General features: G+C 58.5%; 1 protein-coding gene across 1 annotated transcript in view; it reads left to right on the forward strand.

Annotated features, from left to right (window-relative positions):
* SLC5A2 (solute carrier family 5 member 2) overlaps nucleotides 1-20,688 on the forward strand; it is a 520,185-nt gene that overhangs the window by 45,947 nt on the left and 453,550 nt on the right. The window lies entirely within an intron of this gene.

Consider the following 20,688-nt stretch of genomic DNA (forward strand, 5'->3'; position numbering starts at 1 on the left):
CTCTCGGGGCTCTGGCTGTCTCTCTCACGGCTCTCACTGTCTCTCTCACGGCTCTCACTGTGTCTCTCGGGGCTCTGGCTGTCTCTCTCACGGCTCTCGCTGTCTCCCTCAGGGCTCTCGATGTCTCAGGGCTCTCGATGTCTCAGGGCTCTCGATGTCTCAGGGCTCTCGATGTCTCAGGGCTCTCGATGTCTCAGGGCTCTCGCTGTCTCTCTCAGGGCTCTCGTTGTCTCTCTCTCAAAGCTCTCTCAGGGCTCTCGCTGTCTCTCTCAGGCTCTTGCTGTCTCTCTGGGGCTCTTGCTGTCTCTTTTGAGGCTTGCTGTCTCTCTGAGCTCTCACTGTCTCTCTTAGGGGCTCTCACTGTTTCTCTCAATGCTCTCCCTGTCTCTCTCGGGGATATCGCTGTCTCTCTCGGGGCTCTCGCTGTCTCTCTTGGGGCTCTCGCTGTCTCTCTTGGGGCTCTTGCTGTCTCTCTTGGGCTCTTGCTGTCTCTCTCAGGGCTCTTGCTGTCTCTCTCGGGGCTCTCGTTGTCTCTCTCGGGGCTCTCGCTGTCTGTCACTCTCGGGGCTCTCATTGTCTCTCTCAGGGCTTTCGCTGTCTGTCTCTCTCGGGGCTCTTGTTGTCTCTTTTTTGAGGCTCTCTCGGGGCTCTCACTGTCTCTTGAGGCTCTCTCAGGGCTCTTGCTGTCTCTCTGGTGGCTCTTGCTGTCTCTCTTGGCGCTCTTGCCGTCTCTTGGGGCTCTCGTTGTCTCTCTTTGTGCTCTCGCTGTCTGTCTCTCTCAGGGCTCTCGCTGTCTTTTTTTTCGAGGCTCTTTCGGGGCTCTCGCTGTCTCTTGAGGCTCTCTCTGTCTCTGTCTTGGCTCTCGCTATCTCTCTTGGGCTCTCGCTGTCTCCCGGAGCTCTTGCTATCTCTCTGGGGTTCTTGCTGTCTCTCTTGGGGCTCTCGCTGTCTCTCTCGATGCTCTCGGTGTCTCTCTCAGGGCTCTCGCTGTATCAGGGCTCTCGTTGTCTCTCTCGGGCTCTCGCTGTCTTTCTCAGGGCTCTCACTGTCTCTCTTAGGGCTCTCGCTGTCTCTCTCAATGCTCTCGCTGTCTCTCTTGGGGCTCTCGCTGTCTCTCTCGGGGCTCTCACTGTCTCTCTCGGGGCTCTCGCTGTCTCTATCGGGGCTCTCGCTGTCTCTCTCGGGGCTCTTGCTGTCTCTCTCGGGGCTCTCGCTGTCTCTCTCGGGGCTCTCGCTGTCTCTCTCGGGGCTCTCGCTGTCTTTCTCGGGGCTCTCGCTGTCTTTCTCGGGGCTCTCACTGTCTTTCTCGGGGCTCTCGCTGTCTCTCTCGGGGCTCTCGCTGTCTCTCTCGGGGCTCTCGTTGTCTCGGGCTCTCGCTGTCTTTCTCAGGGCTCTCGCTGTCTTTCTCAGGGCTCTCGCTGCCTCAGGGCTCTCGCTGTCTTTCTCAGGGCTCTCGCTGCCTCAGGGCTCTCGCTGTCTTTCTCAGGGCTCTCGCTGCCTCAGGGCTCTCGCTGTCTTTCTCAGGGCTCTCGCTGTCTTTCTCAGGGCTCTCACTGTCTTTCTCAGGGCTCTTGCTCTCTTTCTCAGGGCTCTCGCTGCCTCAGGGCTCTCGCTGCCTCAGGGCTCTCGCTGTCTCTCAATGTCTCAGGGCTCTCGCTGCCTCAGGGCTCTCGCTGTCTTTCTCAGGGCTCTTGCTCTCTTTCTCAGGGCTCTCGCTGTCTTTCTCGGGGCTCTCGCTGTCTTTCTCGGGGCTCTCACTGTCTTTCTCGGGGCTCTCACTGTCTTTCTCGGGGCTCTCGCTGTCTCTCTCGGGGCTCTCGCTGTCTCTCTCGGGGCTCTCGTTGTCTTGGGCTCTCGCTGTCTTTCTCAGGGCTCTCGCTGTCTTTCTCAGGGCTCTCACTGTCTTTCTCGGGGCTCTCGCTGTCTCTCTCGGGGCTCTCGCTGTCTCTCTCGGGGCTCTCGCTGTCTCGGGCTCTCGCTGTCTTTCTCAGGGCTCTCAATGTCTCGGGCTCTCACTGTCTTTCTCGGGGCTCTCGCTGTCTCTCTCGGGGCTCTCGCTGTCTCTCTCGGGGCTCTCGCTGTCTCTCTCGGGGCTCTCGTTGTCTCGGGCTCTCGCTGTCTTTCTCAGGGCTCTCGCTGTCTCGGGCTCTCGCTGTCTTTCTCAGGGCTCTCAATGTCTCGGGCTCTCGCTGTCTTTCTCAGGGCTCTCGCTGTCTCGGGCTCTCACTGTCTTTCTCAGGGCTCTCGCTGTCTCGGGCTCTCGCTGTCTTTCTCAGGGCTCTCGCTGTCTTTCTCAGGGCTCTCACTGTCTTTCTCAGGGCTCTTGCTCTCTTTCTCAGGGCTCTCGCTGCCTCAGGGCTCTCGCTGTATCAGGGCTCTCGCTGTCTTTCTCAGGGCTCTCACTGTCTTTCTCAGGGCTCTCACTGTCTTTCTCAGGGCTCTTGCTCTCTTTCTCAGGGCTCTTGCTCTCTTTCTCAGGGCTCTCGCTGCCTCAGGGCTCTCGCTGTCTCTCAATGTCTCAGGGCTCTCGCTGTCAATTGAAACTCTCTCAGGGCTCTCGCTGTCTCTCTAGGGGCTCTTGCTGTCTCTTTTGAGGCTTGCTGTCTCTCTGAGCTCTCGTTGTCTCTTTTAGGGGCTCTCATTGTGTCTCTCAATGCTCTCCCTGTTTCTCTCGGGGCTCTCCCTGTCTCTCTGGGGTTCTTGCTGTCTCTCTTGGGGCTCTCGCTGTCTCTCTTGATGCTCTTGTTGTCTCTCTCGGGATCTCGCTGTCTTTCTCAGGGCTCTCGCTGTCTTTCTCAGGGCTCTCGCTGTCTTTCTCAGGGCTCTCGCTGCCTCAGGGCTCTCGCTGTCTTTCTCAGGGCTCTCGCTGTCTTTCTCAGGGCTCTCACTGTCTTTCTCAGGGCTCTTGCTCTCTTTCTCAGGGCTCTCGCTGCCTCAGGGCTCTCGCTGCCTCAGGGCTCTCGCTGTCTCTCAATGTCTCAGGGCTCTCGCTGCCTCAGGGCTCTCGCTGTCTTTCTCAGGGCTCTTGCTCTCTTTCTCAGGGCTCTCGCTGTCTTTCTCGGGGCTCTCGCTGTCTTTCTCGGGGCTCTCACTGTCTTTCTCGGGGCTCTCACTGTCTTTCTCGGGGCTCTCGCTGTCTCTCTCGGGGCTCTCGCTGTCTCTCTCGGGGCTCTCGTTGTCTTGGGCTCTCGCTGTCTTTCTCAGGGCTCTCGCTGTCTTTCTCAGGGCTCTCACTGTCTTTCTCGGGGCTCTCGCTGTCTCTCTCGGGGCTCTCGCTGTCTCTCTCGGGGCTCTCGCTGTCTCGGGCTCTCGCTGTCTTTCTCAGGGCTCTCAATGTCTCGGGCTCTCACTGTCTTTCTCGGGGCTCTCGCTGTCTCTCTCGGGGCTCTCGCTGTCTCTCTCGGGGCTCTCGCTGTCTCTCTCGGGGCTCTCGTTGTCTCGGGCTCTCGCTGTCTTTCTCAGGGCTCTCGCTGTCTCGGGCTCTCGCTGTCTTTCTCAGGGCTCTCAATGTCTCGGGCTCTCGCTGTCTTTCTCAGGGCTCTCGCTGTCTCGGGCTCTCACTGTCTTTCTCAGGGCTCTCGCTGTCTCGGGCTCTCGCTGTCTTTCTCAGGGCTCTCGCTGTCTTTCTCAGGGCTCTCACTGTCTTTCTCAGGGCTCTTGCTCTCTTTCTCAGGGCTCTCGCTGCCTCAGGGCTCTCGCTGTATCAGGGCTCTCGCTGTCTTTCTCAGGGCTCTCACTGTCTTTCTCAGGGCTCTCACTGTCTTTCTCAGGGCTCTTGCTCTCTTTCTCAGGGCTCTTGCTCTCTTTCTCAGGGCTCTCGCTGCCTCAGGGCTCTCGCTGTCTCTCAATGTCTCAGGGCTCTCGCTGTCAATTGAAACTCTCTCAGGGCTCTCGCTGTCTCTCTAGGGGCTCTTGCTGTCTCTTTTGAGGCTTGCTGTCTCTCTGAGCTCTCGTTGTCTCTTTTAGGGGCTCTCATTGTGTCTCTCAATGCTCTCCCTGTTTCTCTCGGGGCTCTCCCTGTCTCTCTGGGGTTCTTGCTGTCTCTCTTGGGGCTCTCGCTGTCTCTCTTGATGCTCTTGTTGTCTCTCTCGGGATCTCGCTGTCTTTCTCAGGGCTCTCGCTGTCTTTCTCAGGGCTCTCGCTGTCTTTCTCAGGGCTCTTGCTGCCTCAGGGCTCTCGCTGTCTTTCTCAGGGCTCTCGCTGTCTTTCTCAGGGCTCTCGCTGTCTTTCTCAGGGCTCTCGCTGCCTCAGGGCTCTCGCTGCCTCAGGGCTCTCGCTGCCTCAGGGCTCTCGCTGTCTTTCTCAGGGCTCTTGCTCTCTTTCTCAGGGCTCTTGCTCTCTTTCTCAGGGCTCTCGCTGCCTCAGGGCTCTCGCTGTCTCTCAATGTCTCAGGGCTCTCGCTGTCAATTGAAACTCTCTCAGGGCTCTCGCTGTCTCTCTAGGGGCTCTTGCTGTCTCTTTTGAGGCTTGCTGTCTCTCTGAGCTCTCGTTGTCTCTTTTAGGGGCTCTCATTGTGTCTCTCAATGCTCTCCCTGTTTCTCTCGGGGCTCTCCCTGTCTCTCTGGGGTTCTTGCTGTCTCTCTTGGGGCTCTCGCTGTCTCTCTTGATGCTCTTGTTGTCTCTCTCGGGATCTCGCTGTCTTTCTCAGGGCTCTCGCTGTCTTTCTCAGGGCTCTCGCTGTCTTTCTCAGGGCTCTCGCTGCCTCAGGGCTCTCGCTGCCTCAGGGCTCTCGCTGTCTCTCTTGGGGCTCTTGCCGTCTCTCTTGGGGCTCTCGTTGTCTTTTTGGTGCTCTCGCTGTCTGTCTCTCTCAGGGCTTTCGCTGTCTTTTTTTCGAGGCTCTTTCGGGGCTCTTGCTGTCTCTTGAGGCTCTCTCTGTCTTGGCTCTCGCTATCTCTCTCGGGCTCTCGCTGTCTCTCTCTGAGATCTTGCTGTCTCTCTGGGGTTCTTGCTGTCTCTCTTGGGGCTCTCGCTGTCTCTCGATGCTCTCGGTGTCTCTCTCAGGGCTTTCGTTGTCTCTCTCGGGCTCTCGCTGTCTTTCTCAGGGCTCTCCCTGTCTTTCTCAGGGCTCTCGCTGTCTCTCTTGGGGCTCTCGCTGTCTCTCTCGATGCTCTCGCTGTCTCTCTCGATGCTCTCGCTGTCTCTCTCGGGGCTCTCGCTGTCTCTCTCGGGGCTCTCGCTGTCTCTCTCGATGCTCTCGCTGTCTCTCTCGGGGCTCTCGCTGTCTCTCTCGGGGCTCTCGCTGTCTCTCTCGGGGCTCTCGTTGTCTCTCTTGAGGCTCTCGTTGTCTCTCTCGGGGCTCTTGTTGTCTCTCTCTGGGCTCTCTCTGTCTCTCTCGGGGCTCTCTCTGTCTCTTTCGGGGCTCTCTCTGTCTCTTTCGGGGCTCTCTCTGTCTCTCTCGGGGCTCTCGATGTCTCAGGGCTCTCGATGTCTCTTGAGGCTCTCTCACTGTCTCTCTCTCGAGGCTCTCTCAGGGCTCTCGCTGTCTCTTGAGGCTCTCTCTGTATCTGTCTTGGCTCTTTTCGTCTCTCTTGGGCTTTTGCAGTCTCTATCTAGGCTCTCGCTGTCTCTTTCAGGGCTCTCGATGTCTCAAGGCTCTCGCTGTCTTTCTCCGGGCTCTCGCTGTCTTTCTCCGGGCTCTCGCTGTCTTTCTCCGGGCTCTCGCTGTCTCTCTCAGGGCTCTCGCTGTCTTTCTTGGGGCTCTCGCTGTCTCTCTCGGGGCTCTTGCTGTCACTCTCGGGGCTTTCGCTGTCTCTCTCGGGCTCTCTCTGTCTCTCTCGAGGCTCTTGCTGTCTCTCTCGGGGCTCTCGCTGTCTTTCTTAGGGCTCTCGCTGTCTCTCTCAGGGCTCTCGCTGCCTCAGAGCTCTCGATGTCTCAGGGCTCTCGCTGTCTCTCTCGGGGCTCTCGCTGTCTCTCTCGGGGCTCTCCCTGTCTCTCTCGGGGATCTCGCTGTCTCTCTCGGGGCTCTCGCTATCTCTCTTGGGGCTCTCGCTATCTCTCTTGGGGCTCTCGCTGTCTCTCTTGGGGCTCTTGCTGTCTCTCTCAAGCTCTTGCTGTCTCTCTCAGGGCTCTTGCTGTCTCTCTGGGGGCTCTTGCTGTCTCTCTCAGGGCTCTTGCTGTCTCTCTGGGGGCTCTTGCTGTCTCTCTTGGGGCTCTTGCTGTCTCTCTTGGGGCTCTTGCTGTCTCTCTTGGGCTCTCGCTGTCTCTCTCTCTCAGGGCTCTCGCTGCCTCAGGGCTCTCGCTGCCTCAGGGCTCTCGATGTCTCAGGGCTCTCGATGTCTCAGGGCTCTCACTGTCTCTCTCAGGGCTCTCGCTGTCTCTCTCTCGAAGCTCTCTCAGGGCTCTCGCTGTCTCTTTCAGGGCTCTCGATGTCTCAAGGCTCTCGCTGTCTTTCTCCGGGCTCTCACTGTCTCTCTCAGGGCTCTCGCTGTCTCTCTCAGGGCTCTCGCTGTCTTTCTTGGGGCTCTCGCTGTCTCTCTCGGGGCTCTCACTGTCACTCTCGGTGCTCTTGTTGTCTCTCTCGGGGCTTTCGCTGTCTCTCTCGGGCTCTCTCTGTCTCTCTTGTGGCTCTCACTGTCTCTCTCGAGGCTCTTGCTGTCTCTCTCGGGCTCTCGCTGTCTTTCTTAGGGCTCTCGCTGTCTCTCTCAGGGCTCTCACTGTCTCAGGGCTCTCGATGTCTCAGGGCTCTCACTGTCTCAGGGCTCTCGATGTCTCAGGGCTCTCGATGTCTCAGGGCTCTCGATGTCTCAGGGCTCTCGCTGTCTCTCTCAGGGCTCTCGCTGTCTCTCTCTCGAAGCTCTCTCAGGGCTCTCGCTGTCTCTTGAGGCTCTCTCTGTCTTGGCTCTCGCTGTCTCTCTAGGGGCTCTCGCTGTCTCTCTTGGGGCTCTCGCTGTCTCTCTTGGGGCTCTTGCTGTCTCTCTCGGGCTCTTGCTGTCTCTCTCAGGGCTCTTGCTGTCTCTCTCGGGGCTCTTGCTGTCTCTCTGGGGGCTCTTGCTGTCTCTCTGGGGGCTCTTGCTGTCTCTCTTGGGGCTCTTGCTGTCTCTCTTGGGGCTCTTGCTGTCTCTCTCGGGGCTCTCGCTGTCTCTCTCTCTCAGGGCTCTCGCTGCCTCAGGGCTCTCGCTGCCTCAGGGCTCTTGCTGCCTCAGGGCTCTCGCTGCCTCAGGGCTCTCGATGTCTCAGGGCTCTCGATGTCTCAGGGCTCTCGATGTCTCAGGGCTCTCGATGTCTCTTGAGGCTCTCTCTGTCTTGGCTCTTGCTGTCTCTCTTAGGCTCTCGCTATCTCTCTAGGGGCTCTCGCTGTCTCTCTTGGTGCTCTTGCTGTCTCTTTCGAGGCTTGCTGTCTCTCTGAGCTCTCGTTGTCTCTTTTAGGGGCTCTCACTGTGTCTCTCAATGCTCTCCCTGTCTCTCTCGGGGCTCTCCCTGTCTCTCTCGGGGATCTCGCTGTCTCTCTCGGGGCTCTTGCTGTCTCTCTTGGGGCTCTTGCTGTCTCTCTTGGGGCTCTTGCTGTCTCTCTTGGGGCTTTCATTGTCTCTCTCAGGGCTCTCGCTGTCTGTCTCTCTCAGGGCTCTCACTGTCTTTTTCAAGGCTCTCTCTGGGCTCTCGCTGTCTCTTGAGACTCTCTCTGTCTTGGCTCTCGCTGTCTCTCTCAGGGCTCTCGCTGTCTCTCTGGGGGCTCTTGCTGTCTCTCTTGGGGCTCTTGTCTTTTCCTCTTGGTGCTCTCGCTGTCTGTGTCTCTCAGGGCTTTCGCTGTCTTTTTTTCAAGGCTCTTTCGGGGCTCTTGCTGTCTCTTGAGGCTCTCTCTGTCTCTGTCTTGGCTCTCGCTATCTCTCTCGGGCTCTCGCTGTCTCTCTCGGAGCTCTTGCTGTCTCTCTGGGTCTCTTGGGGCTCTCGCTGTCTCTCTCGATGCTCTCAGTGTCTCTCTCTTGAGGCTCTCTCGGGGCTCTCGCTGTCTCTTGAAGCTCTCTCTGTCTTGGCTCTCGCTGTCTCTCTCGAGCTCTCGCTGTCTCTCTCAGGCTCTCACTGTCTCTCTGGGGTCTCTCGCTGTCTCTCTCGCTGTCTCTCTCAGGGCTCTCACTGTATCAGGGCTCTCGCTGTCTCAGGGCTCTCATTGTCTCTCTCGGGCTCTTGCTGTCTTTCTCAGGGCTCTCGCTGTCTTTCTCGGGGCTCTCTCTGTCTCTCTTGGGGCTCTCACTGTCTCTCTCGAGGCTCTTGCTGTCTCTCTCGGGGCTTTCGCTGTCTTTCTTAGGGCTCTCGCTGTCTCTCTCAGGGCTCTCACTGTCTCTCTCAGGGCTCTCGCTGTCTCTCTCTCGAAGCTCTCTCAGGGCTCTCGCTGTCTCTTTCAGGGCTCTCGATGTCTCAAGGCTCTCGCTGTCTTTCTCCGGGCTCTCACTGTCTCTCTCAGGGCTCTCGCTGTCTCTCTCAGGGCTCTCGCTGTCTTTCTTGGGGCTCTCGCTGTCTCTCTCGGGGCTCTCACTGTCACTCTCGGTGCTCTTGTTGTCTCTCTCGGGGCTTTCGCTGTCTCTCTCGGGCTCTCTCTGTCTCTCTTGTGGCTCTCACTGTCTCTCTCGAGGCTCTTGCTGTCTCTCTCGGGCTCTCGCTGTCTTTCTTAGGGCTCTCGCTGTCTCTCTCAGGGCTCTCACTGTCTCAGGGCTCTCGATGTCTCAGGGCTCTCGATGTCTCAGGGCTCTCGATGTCTCAGGGCTCTCGCTGTCTCTCTCTCGAAGCTCTCTCAGGGCTCTCGCTGTCTCTTGAGGCTCTCTCTGTCTTGGCTCTCGCTGTCTCTCTAGGGGCTCTCGCTGTCTCTCTTGGGGCTCTTGCTGTCTCTTTCGAGGCTTGCTGTCTCTCTGAGCTCTCGCTGTCTCTCTTAGGGGCTCTCACTGTGTCTCTCAATGCTCTCCCTGTCTCTCTCGGGGCTATCCCTGTCTCCCTCGGGGCTCTCGCTGTCTCTCTCGGGGCTCTCGCTGTCTCTCTCGGGGCTATCCCTGTCTCTCTCGGGGCTATCCCTGTCTCTCTCGGGGATCTCGCTGTCTCTTTCAGGGCTCTCGCTGTCTCTCTCGGGGCTCTCGCTGTCTCTCTCGGGGCTCTCGCTGTCTCTCTCGGGGCTCTCGCTGTCTCTCTCGGGGCTATCCCTGTCTCTCTCGGGGATCTCGCTGTCTCTCTCGGGGCTCTCGCTGTCTCTCTTGGGGCTCTTGCTGTCTCTCTTGGGGCTCTCCCTATCTCTCTTGGGGCTCTTGCTGTCTCTCTCGGGCTCTTGCTGTCTCTCTCAGGGCTCTTGCTGTCTCTCTCGGGGCTCTTGCTGTCTCTCTCGGGGCTCTTGCTGTCTCTCTTGGGGCTCTTGCTGTCTCTCTTGGGGCTCTTGCTGTCTCTCTCGGGGCTCTCGCTGTCTCTCTCTCTCAGGGCTCTCGCTGCCTCAGGGCTCTCGCTGCCTCAGGGCTCTCGCTGCCTCAGGGCTCTCGATGTCTCAGGGCTCTCGATGTCTCAGGGCTCTCGATGTCTCAGGGCTCTCGATGTCTCAGGGCTCTCGATGTCTCTTGAGGCTCTCTCTGTCTTGGCTCTTGCTGTCTCTCTTAGGCTCTCGCTATCTCTCTAGGGGCTCTCGCTGTCTCTCTTGGTGCTCTTGCTGTCTCTTTCGAGGCTTGCTGTCTCTCTGAGCTCTCGTTGTCTCTTTTAGGGGCTCTCACTGTGTCTCTCAATGCTCTCCCTGTCTCTCTCGGGGCTCTCCCTGTCTCTCTCGGGGATCTCGCTGTCTCTCTCGGGGCTCTTGCTGTCTCTCTTGGGGCTCTTGCTGTCTCTCTTGGGGCTCTTGCTGTCTCTCTTGGGGCTTTCATTGTCTCTCTCAGGGCTCTCGCTGTCTGTCTCTCTCAGGGCTCTCACTGTCTTTTTCAAGGCTCTCTCGGGGCTCTCGCTGTCTCTTGAGGCTCTCTCTGTCTTGGCTCTCGCTGTCTCTCTCAGGGCTCTCGCTGTCTCTCTGGGGGCTCTTGCTGTCTCTCTTGGGGCTCTTGTCGTTTCCTCTTGGTGCTCTCGCTGTCTGTGTCTCTCAGGGCTTTCGCTGTCTTTTTTTCAAGGCTCTTTCGGGGCTCTTGCTGTCTCTTGAGGCTCTCTCTGTCTCTGTCTTGGCTCTCGCTATCTCTCTCGGGCTCTCGCTGTCTCTCTCGGAGCTCTTGCTGTCTCTCTGGGTCTCTTGGGGCTCTCGCTGTCTCTCTCGATGCTCTCAGTGTCTCTCTCTTGAGGCTCTCTCGGGGCTCTCGCTGTCTCTTGAAGCTCTCTCTGTCTTGGCTCTCGCTGTCTCTCTCGAGCTCTCGCTGTCTCTCTCAGGCTCTCACTGTCTCTCTGGGGTCTCTCGCTGTCTCTCTCGCTGTCTCTCTCGGGGCTATCCCTGTCTCTCTCGGGGATCTCGCTGTCTCTCTCGGGGCTCTCGCTGTCTCTCTTGGGGCTCTTGCTGTCTCTCTTGGGGCTCTCCCTATCTCTCTTGGGGCTCTTGCTGTCTCTCTCGGGCTCTTGCTGTCTCTCTCAGGGCTCTTGCTGTCTCTCTCGGGGCTCTTGCTGTCTCTCTGGGGGCTCTTGCTGTCTCTCTTGGGGCTCTTGCTGTCTCTCTTGGGGCTCTTGCTGTCTCTCTCGGGGCTCTCGCTGTCTCTCTCTCTCAGGGCTCTCGCTGCCTCAGGGCTCTCGCTGCCTCAGGGCTCTCGCTGTCTCAGGGCTCTCGATGTCTCAGGGCTCTCGATGTCTCAGGGCTCTCGATGTCTCAGGGCTCTCGATGTCTCAGGGCTCTCGATGTCTCAGGGCTCTCGATGTCTCAGGGCTCTCGATGTCTCAGGGCTCTCGATGTCTCTTGAGGCTCTCTCTGTCTTGGCTCTTGCTGTCTCTCTTAGGCTCTCGCTATCTCTCTAGGGGCTCTCGCTGTCTCTCTTGGTGCTCTTGCTGTCTCTTTCGAGGCTTGCTGTCTCTCTGAGCTCTCGTTGTCTCTTTTAGGGGCTCTCACTGTGTCTCTCAATGCTCTCCCTGTCTCTCTCGGGGCTCTCCCTGTCTCTCTCGGGGATCTCGCTGTCTCTCTCGGGGCTCTTGCTGTCTCTCTTGGGGCTCTTGCTGTCTCTCTTGGGGCTCTTGCTGTCTCTCTTGGGGCTCTTGCTGTCTCTCTTGGGGCTTTCATTGTCTCTCTCAGGGCTCTCGCTGTCTGTCTCTCTCGGGGCTCTCACTGTCTTTTTCAAGGCTCTCTCGGGGCTCTCGCTGTCTCTTGAGGCTCTCTCTGTCTTGGCTCTCGCTGTCTCTCTCAGGGCTCTCGCTGTCTCTCTGGGGGCTCTTGCTGTCTCTCTTGGGGCTCTTGTCGTTTCCTCTTGGTGCTCTCGCTGTCTGTGTCTCTCAGGGCTTTCGCTGTCTTTTTTTCAAGGCTCTTTCGGGGCTCTTGCTGTCTCTTGAGGCTCTCTCTGTCTCTGTCTTGGCTCTCGCTATCTCTCTCGGGCTCTCGCTGTCTCTCTCGGAGCTCTTGCTGTCTCTCTGGGTCTCTTGGGGCTCTCGCTGTCTCTCTCGATGCTCTCAGTGTCTCTCTCTTGAGGCTCTATCGGGGCTCTCGCTGTCTCTTGAAGCTCTCTCTGTCTTGGCTCTCGCTGTCTCTCTCAAGCTCTCGCTGTCTCTCTCAGGCTCTCACTGTCTCTCTGGGGTCTCTCGCTGTCTCTCTCGCTGTCTCTCTCAGGGCTCTCACTGTATCAGGGCTCTCGCTGTCTCAGGGCTCTCGTTGTCTCTCTCGGGCTCTTGCTGTCTTTCTCAGGGCTCTCGCTGTCTTTCTCGGGGCTCTCTCTGTCTCTCTTGGGGCTCTCACTGTCTCTCTCGAGGCTCTTGCTGTCTCTCTCGGGGCTTTCGCTGTCTTTCTTAGGGCTCTCGCTGTCTCTCTCAGGGCTCTCGCTGCCTCAGGGCTCTCGCTGTCTCTCTCGGGGCTCTCGCTGTCTTTCTCGGGGCTCTCGCTGTCTCTCTTGGGGCTCTCGCTGTCTCTCTCGGGGCTCTCGCTGTCTCTCTCGGGGCTCTCGCTGTCTCTCTCGGGGCTCTCGCTGTCTCTCTCGGGGCTATCACTGTCTCTTTCGGGGCTCTCCCTGTCTCTGGGGGCTCTTGCTGTCTCTCTTGGGGCTCTCGTTGTCTCTCTCTGGGCTCTCGCTGTCTCTCTCTGGGCTCTCGCTGTCTCTTTTTCGAGGCTCTCTCGGGGCTCTCGTTGTCTCTTGAAGCTCTCTCTGTCTTGGCTCTCGCTGTCTCTTTCAGGGCTCTCGCTGTCTTTCTCAGGGCTCTCGCTGTCTTTCTCAGGGCTCTCGCTGTCTCTTTCAGGGCTCTCGCTGTCTTTCTTGGGGCTCTCGCTGTCTCTCTCGGGGCTCTCGCTGTCACTCTCGGGGCTCTCGCTGTCACTCTTGGGGCTCTCGCTGTCACTCTTGGGGCTCTCGCTGTCACTCTTGGGGCTCTCGCTGTCACTCTTGGGGCTCTCGCTGTCACTCTCGGGGCTTTTTCTGTCTCTCTCGGGCTCTCGCTGTCTTTCTCAGGGCTCTTGCTGTCTCGGGCTCTCGCTGTCTCTCTCGAGGCTCTCGCTGTCTTTATCAGGGCTCTTGCTGTCTCAGGGCTCTCGCTGTCTCTCTCATGGCTCTCGCTGTATCTCTCTTGAGGCTCTTTCGGGGCTCTCGCTGTCTCTTGAGGCTCTCTCTGTCTCTGTCTTGGCTCTCGCTGTCTCTCTCGGTCTCTTGCTGTCTCTTTCAGGGCTTTCACTGTCTCTCTCAAGGCTCTCACTGTCTCTCTCAAGGCTCTCACTTTCTGTCTCTCTCAAGGCTCTCACTTTCTGTCTCTCTTGGGGCTTTCGCTATCTCTCTCTGGGCTCTCGCTGTCTCTCTCTTGAGGCTCTCTCGGGGCTCTCGCTGTCTCTTGAAGCTCTCTCTGTCTTGGCTCTCGCTGTCTCTCTCGAGCTCTCGCTGTCTCTCGCTGTCTCTCTGGGGTCTCTCGCTGTCTCTCTCAGGGCTCTCGATGTCTCAGGGCTCTCGATGTCTCAGGGCTCTCGATGTCTCAGGGCTCTCGATGTCTCAGGGCTCTCGATGTCTCAGGGCTCTCAATGTCTCAGGGCTCTCAATGTCTCAGGGCTCTCTCTGTCTCAGGGCTCTCGCTGTCTCAGGGCTCTCGCTGTCTCTCTCTCGAAGCTTCTCAGGGCTCTCGCTGTCTCTTGAGGCTCTCTCTGTCTTGGCTCTCGCTGTCTCTCTTAGGGGCTCTCACTGTGTCTCTCAATGCTCTCCCTGTCTCTCTCGGGGCTCTCCCTGTCTCTCTCGGGGCTCTCCCTGTCTCTCTCGGGGCTCTCCCTGTCTTTCTCGGGGATCTCCCTGTCTCCCTCGGGGCTCTCGCTGTCTCTCTCAGGGCTCTCGCTGTCTCTTTTTCGAGGCTCTCTCGGGGCTCTCGTTGTCTCTTGAAGCTCTCTGTCTTGGCTCTCGCTGTCAGGGCTCTTGCTGTCTCTCTTCGGGCTCTTGCCATCTCTCTTGGGGCTCTCGTCTCTCTTGGTGCTCTCGCTGTCTGTCTCTCTCAGGGCTTTCGCTGTCTCTCTCAGGGCTCTCGCTGTCTTTTTTTCGAGGCTCTTTCAGGGCTCTCGCTGTCTCTTGAGGCTCTCTCTATCTATGTCTATGTCTTGGCTCTCACTATCTCTCTCAGGCTCTCGCTGTCTCTCTCTGGGCTCTCGCTGTCTCTCTTGGGGATCTCGCTGTCTCTCTCAGGTCTCTCGCTGTCTCTCTTGGGGCTCTCGCTGTCTCAATGCTCTTGCTGTCTCTCTCTATGCTCTTGCTGTCTCTTTCAGGGCTCTCGCTGTCTCTTTCAGGGCTCTCGCTGTCTCTCTCGGGGCTCTCGCTGTCTCTCTCGGGGCTCTCGCTGTCTCTCTCGGGGCTCTCGCTGTCTCTTTCGGGGCTCTCCCTGTCTCTCTCGGGGATCTCCCTGTCTCTCTCGGGGATCTCGCTGTCTTTCTCGGGGCTCTTGCTGTCTCTCTCGGGGCTCTTGCTGTCTCTCTTGGGGCTCTTGCTGTCTCTCTTGGGCTCTTGCTGTCTCTCTCATGGCTTTCTCTGTCTCTCTCGGGCTCTCGCTGTCTCTGGCTCTCGCTGTCTTTCTCAGGGCTCTTGCTGTCTCTCTTGGGACTCTCGCTGTCTCTCTCGAGGCTCTCGCTGTCTTTATCAGGGCTCTTGCTGTCTCTCTCATGGCTCTCGCTGTATCTCTCTTGAGGCTCTCTCAGGGCTTTCACTGTCTCTCTTGGGGCTCTCACTGTCTCTCTCAAGGCTCTCACTTTCTGTCTCTCTTGGGGCTTTCGCTGTCTCTCTCGGGGCTCTCACTGTCTCTCTCTTGAGGCTCTCTCGGGGCTCTCGCTGTCTCTTGAAGCTCTCTCTGTCTTGGCTCTCGCTGTCTCTCTCATGCTCTCGCTGTCTCTCTCAGGCTCTCGCTGTCTCTATGGGGTCTCTCGCTGTCTCTCTCGCTGTCTCTCTCAGGGCTCTCGCTGTATCAGGGCTCTCGCTGTATCAGGGCTCTCACTGTCTCAGGGCTCTCGTTGTCTCTCTCGGGCTCTCGCTGTCTTTCTCAGGGCTCTCGTTGTCTCTCTCGGGCTCTCGCTGTCTTTCTCAGGGCTCTCGATGTCTCAGGGCTCTCGCTGTCTCTCTCGGGGCTCTCGCTGTCTCTCTCGGGGCTCTCGCTGTCTCTCTCAGGGCTCTCGCTGTCTCTCTCAGGGCTCTCGCTGTCTCTCTCGGGGCTCTCGTTGTCTCTCTTAGGGCTCTCGTTGTCTCTCTCGGGGCTCTCGCTGTCTGTCTCTCTCGGGGCTCTCGCTGTCTCTTTTTCGAGGCTCTCTCGGGGCTCTCGTTGTCTCTTGAAGCTCTCTCTGTCTTGGCTCTCGCTGTCAGGGCTCTTGCTGTCTCTCTTCGGGCTCTCGTCTCTCTTGGTGCTCTTGCTGTCTGTCTCTCTCAGGGCTTTCGCTGTCACTCTCAGGGCTCTCGCTGTCTTTTTTTCGAGGCTCTTTCAGGGCTCTCGCTGTCTCTTGAGGCTCTCTCTGTCTCTGTCTTGGCTCTCGCTATCTCTCTCGGGCTCTCGCTATCTCTCTCGGGCTCTCGCTGTCTCTCTCGGAGCTCTCGCTGTCTCTCTTGGGGCTCTCGCTGTCTCTCTCGATGCTCTCGGTGTCTCTCTCAGGGCTCTCGCTGTATCAGGGCTTTCGTTGTCTCTCTCAGGCTCTCGCTTTCTTTCTCAGGGCTCTCGCTGTCTCTCTCTGGGCTCTCGCTGTCTCTCTTGGGGATCTCGCTATCTCTCTCAGGTCTCTCGCTGTCTCTCTTGGGGCTCTCGCTGTCTCAATGCTCTAGCTGTCTCTCTCTATGCTCTTGCTGTCTCTCTCTATGCTCTCGCTGTCTCTTTCAGGGCTCTCACTGTCTCTCTCGGGGCTCTCACTGTCTCTCTCGGGGCTCTCGCTGTCTCTCTCGGGGCTCTCGCTGTCTCTCTGTGCTCTCGCTGTCTCTCTCAGGGCTCTCGCTGTCTCTCTCGGGGCTCTCGCTGTCTCTCTCGGGGCTCTCCCTGTCTCTCTCGGGGCTCTCCCTGTCTCTCTCGGGGCTCTCCCTGTCTCTCTCGGGGATCTCGCTGTCTCTCTCGGGGCTCTTGCTGTCTCTCTGGGGGTCTTGCTGTCTCTCTGGGGGCTCTTGCTGTCTCTCTGGGGGCCTCTTGCTGTCTCTCTCGGGGCTCTCGCTGTCTGTCTCTCTCGGGGCTCTCGCTGTCTGTCTCTCTCGGGGCTCTCGCTGTCTCTTGAGGCTCTCTCTGTCTCGGTCTTGACTCTCGCTATCTCTCTCGGGTTCTTGCTGTCTCTCTCGGGCTCTTGCTGTCTCTCTTGGAGCTCTTGCTGTCTCTCTGGGGTACTTGCTGTCTTTCTTGGGGCTCTCGCTGTCTCTCTCGGGGCTCTCGCTGTATCAGGGCTCTCGTTGTCTCTCTCGGGCTCTCGCTGTCTTTCTCAGGGCTCTCGCTGTCTCTCTCGGGGCTCTCTCCCTCTGGGCTCGCTGTCTCTCTCGGGCTCTCCCTGTCTCTCTCGGGGCTCTCCCTGTCTCTCTCGGGGCTCTCCCTGTCTCTCTCGGGGATCTCGCTGTCTCTCTCGGGGCTCTTGCTGTCTCTCTGGGGGTCTTGCTGTCTCTCTGGGGGCTCTTGCTGTCTCTCTGGGGGCTCTTGCTGTCTCTCTTGGGGCTCTTGCTGTCTCTCTCGGGGCTCTCGCTGTCTGTCTCTCTCGGGGCTCTCGCTGTCTGTCTCTCTCGGGGCTTTCGCTGTCTGTCTCTCTCGGGGCTCTCGCTGTCTCTTTTTCAAGGCTCTCTTGAGGCTCTCGCTGTCTCTTGAGGCTCTCTGTCTTGGCTCTCGCTGTCTTTTTTTTTTGAGGCGCTCTCGGGGCTCTCGCTGTCTCTTGAGGCTCTCTCTGTCTCGGTCTTGACTCTCGCTATCTCTCTCGGGTTCTTGCTGTCTCTCTCGGGCTCTTGCTGTCTCTCTTGGAGCTCTTGCTGTCTCTCTGGGGTACTTGCTGTCTTTCTTGGGGCTCTCGCTGTCTCTCTCGGGGCTCTCGCTGTATCAGGGCTCTCGTTGTCTCTCTCGGGCTCTCGCTGTCTTTCTCAGGGCTCTCGCTGTCTCTCTCGGGGCTCTCGCTGTCTCTCTCGGGGCTCTCGCTGTCTCTCTCGGGGCTCTCGCTGTCTCTCTCGGGGCTCTTGCTGTCTCTCTCGGGGCTCTTGCTGTCTCTCTTGGGGCTCTCGTTGTCTCTCTCGGGGCTCTCGCTGTCTGACACTCTCGGGGCTCTCGTTGTCTCTCTCAGGGCTCTCGCTGTCTGTCTCTCTCGGGGCTCTCGCTCTCTCTTTTTCGAGGCTCTCTCGGGGCTCTCGTTGTCTCTTGAAGCTCTCTGTCTTGGCTCTCACTGTCAGGGCTCTTGCTGTCTCTCTTCGGGCTCTTGCCATCTCTCTTGGGGCTCTCGTTATCTCTCTTGGTGCTCTCGCTGTCTGTCTCTCTCAGGGCTTTCGCTGTCTCTCTCAGGGCTCTCGCTGTCTTTATTTCGAAGCTCTCGCTGTCTCTTGAGGCTCTCTCTGTCTCTGTCTTGGCTCTCGCTATCTCTCTCGGGCTCTCGCTGTCTCTCTCGGAGCTCTTGCTGTCTCTCTGGGGTTCTTGCTGTCTCTCTTGGGGCTCTCGGTGTCTCTCTCAGGGCTCTCGCTGTATCAGGGCTCTCGTTGTCTTTCTCAGGCTCTCGCTGTCTTTCTCAGGGCTCTCGCTGTCTCTCTCAGGGCTCTCGCTGTCTCTCTCGGGGCTCTTGCTGTCTCTCTCGGGGCTCTTGCTGTCTCTCTGGGGGCTCTTGCTGTCTCTCTTGGGGCTCTTGCTGTCTCTCTTGGGGCTCTTGCTGTCTCTCTCGGGGCTCTCGCTGTCTGTCTCTCTCAGGGCTCTCGCTGTCTGTCTCTCTCGGGGCTCTCGCTGTCTGTCTCTCTCAGGGCTCTCGCTGTCTCTTTTTCAAGGCTCTCTTGGGGCTCTCGCTGTCTCTTGAGGCTCTCTGTCTTGGCTCTCGCTGTCTCTCTCAGGGCTCTCACTGTCTCTCTGGGGGCTCTTGCTGTCTCTCTTGGGACTCTTGCTGTCTCTCTTGGGGCTCTCATTGTCTCTCTCTGTGCTCTCGCTGTCTGTCTCTCTCATGGCTTTCGCTGTCTCTCTCAGGGCTCTCGCTGTCTTTTTTTTGAAGCGCTCTCGCTGTCTCTTGAGGCTCTCTCTGTCTCGGTCTTGACTCTCGCTATCTCTCTCGGGTTCTTACTGTCTCTCTCGGGCTCTTGCTGTCTCTCTTGGAGCTCTTGCTGTCTCTCTGGGGTACTTGCTGTCTTTCTTGGGGCTCTCGCTGTCTCTCTCGGGGCTCTCGCTGTATCAGGGCTCTCGTCTCTCTCGGGCTCTCGCTGTCTTTCTCAGGGCTCTCGCTTCTCTCTCGGGGCTCTCGCTGTCTCTCTCGGGGCTCTCGCTGTCTCTCTTGGGGCTCTTGCTGTCTCTCTTGGGGCTCTTGCTGTCTCTCTCGGGGCTCTCGTTGTCTCTCTCAGGGCTCTCGCTGTCTGTCTCTCTCGGGGCTCTCGCTGTCTCTTTTTCGAGGCTCTCTCGGGGCTCTCGTTGTCTCTTGAAGCTCTCTGTCTTGGCTCTCGCTGTCAGGGCTCTTGCTGTCTCTCTTCGGGCTCTTGCCATCTCTCTTGGGGCTTTCGTCTCTCTTGGTGCTCTCGCTGTCTGTCTCTCTCAGGGCTTTCGCTGTCTCTCTCAGGGCTCTCACTGTCTTTTTTTCGAGGCTCTCGCTGTCTCTTGAGGCTCTCTCTGTCTCTGTCTTGGCTCTCGCTATCTCTCTCGGAGCTCTCACTGTCTCTCTGGGGTTCTTGCTGTCTCTCTTGGGGCTCTCGCTGTCTCTCTCGATGCTCTCGGTGTCTCTCTCAGGGCTCTCGCTGTATCAGGGCTCTCGTTGTCTCTCTCAGGCTCTCGCTGTCTTTCTCAGGGCTCTCGCTGTCTCTCTCAGGGCTCTCGCTGTCTCTCTCTGGGCTCTTGCTGTCTCTCTTGGGGATCTTGCTGTCTCTCTCAGGTCTCTCACTGTCTCTCTTGGGGCTCTCGCTGTCTCAATGCTCTTGCTGTCTCTCTCTATGCTCTCGCTGTCTCTTTCAGGGCTCTCGCTGTCTCTCTTGGGGCTCTCGCTGTCTCAATGCTCTTGCTGTCTCTCTCTATGCTCTCGCTGTCTCTTTCAGGGCTCTCGCTGTCTCTCTCGGGGCTCTCGCTGTCTCTCTCAGGGCTCTCCCTATCTCTCTGGGGGCTCTCCCTGTCTCTCTTGGGGATCTCCCTGTCTCTCTCGGGGATCTCCCTGTCTCTCTCGGGGATCTCGCTGTCTCTCTAGGGGATCTCGCTGTCTCTCTCTGGGCTCTTGCTGTCTCTCTCGGGGCTCTTGCTGTCTCTCTCGGGGCTCTTGCTGTCTCTCTTGGGGCTCTTGCTGTCTCTCTTGGGGCTCTTGCTGTCTCTCTTGGGGCTCTTGCTGTCTCTCTCGGGGCTCTTGCTGTCTCTCTCAGGGCTCTTGCTGTCTCTCTGGGGGCTCTCGCTGTCTCTCTCGGGGCTCTCGCTGTCTGTCTCCCTGTCTCTCTTGGGGCTCTCGCTGTCTCTCTCAGGGCTCTCGCTGTCTGTCTCCCTGTCTCGGGGATCTCCCTGTCTCTCTCGGGGATCTCGCTGTCTCTCTCGGGGATCTCGCTGTCTCTCTCGGGGCTCTTGCTGTCTCTCTTGGGGCTCTTGCTGTCTCTCTTGGGGCTCTTGCTGTCTCTCTTGGGGCTCTTGCTGTCTCTCTCAGGGCTCTTGCTGTCTCTCTGGGGGCTCTTGCTGTCTCTCTTGGGGCTCTTGCTGTCTCTCTTGGGGCTCTTGCTGTCTCTCTCAGGGCTCTCGCTGTCTGTCTCTCTCGGGGCTCTCGTTGTCTCTCTCGGGGCTCTCACTGTCTGTCTCTCTCGGGGTTCTCGCTGTCTCTTTTTTGAGGCTCTCTTGGGGCTCTTGCTGTCTCTTGAGGCTCTCTGTCTTGGCTCTCGCTGTCTCTCTCAGGGCTCTCACTGTCTCTCTGGGGGCTCTTGCTGTCTCTCTCAGGGCTCTCACTGTCTCTCTGGGGACTCTTGCTGTCTCTCTTGGGGCTCTCATTGTCTCTCTCGGTGCTCTCGCTGTCTGTCTCTCTCATGGCTTTCGCTGTCTCTCTCAGGGCTCTCGCTGTCTTTTTTTCGAGGCGCTCTCGGGGCTCTCGCTGTCTCTTGAGGCTCTCTCTGTCTCGGTCTTGGCTCTTGCTATCTCTCTCGGGTTTTTGCTGTCTCTCTCGGGCTCTTGCTGTCTCTCTTGGAGCTCTTGCTGTCTCTCTGGGGTACTTGCTGTCTTTCTTGGGGCTCTCGCTGTCTCTCTCGGGCTCTCGCTGTCTTTCTCAGGGCTCTCGCTGTCTCTCTCAGGGCTCTCGCTGTCTCTCTCAGGGCTCTCGCTGTCTCTCTCAATGCTCTCGCTGTCTCTCTCAGGGCTCTCGCTGTCTCTCTCGATGCTCTCGCTGTCTCTCTCAGGGCTCTCGCTGTCTCTCTCAGGGCTCTCGCTGTCTCTCTCAGGGCTCTCGCTGTCTCTCTCGATGCTCTCGCTGTCTCTCTTGATGCTCTCGCTGTCTCTCTCAGGGCTCTCGCTGTCTCTCTCGATGCTCTCGCTGTCTCTCTCTATGCTCTCGCTGTCTCTCTCGATGCTCTCGCTGTCTCTCTCGATGCTCTCGCTGTCTCTCTCAATGCTCTCGCTGTCTCTCTCGGGGCTCTCGCTGTCTCTCTCAGGGCTCTTGCTGTCTCTCTCGGGGCTCTCGCTGTCTCTCTCGATGCTCTTGCTGTCTCTCTCAGGGCTCTCGCTGTCTCTCTCTGGGCTCTCGCTGTCTCTCTCTGGGCTCTCGCTGTCTCTCTCTGGGCTCTCGCTGTCTCTCTCGGGGCTCTCGCTGTCTCTCTCGGGGCTCTCGCTGTCTCTCTCTGGGCTCTCGCTGTCTCTCGGGGCTCTCGCTGTCTCTCTCGGGGCTCTCGCTGTCTCTCTCGGGGCTCTTGCTGTCTCTCTCGGGGCTCTTGCTGTCTCGGGGCTCTTGCTGTCTCGGGGCTCTTGCTGTCTCGGGGCTCTTGCTGTCTCGGGGCTCTTGCTGTCTCGGGGCTCTTGCTGTCTCGGGGCTCTTGCTGTCTC

Source organism: Bombina bombina, chromosome 11 (assembly GCF_027579735.1).
Source record: "Bombina bombina isolate aBomBom1 chromosome 11, aBomBom1.pri, whole genome shotgun sequence".
NCBI lineage: Eukaryota > Metazoa > Chordata > Amphibia > Anura > Bombinatoridae > Bombina > Bombina bombina.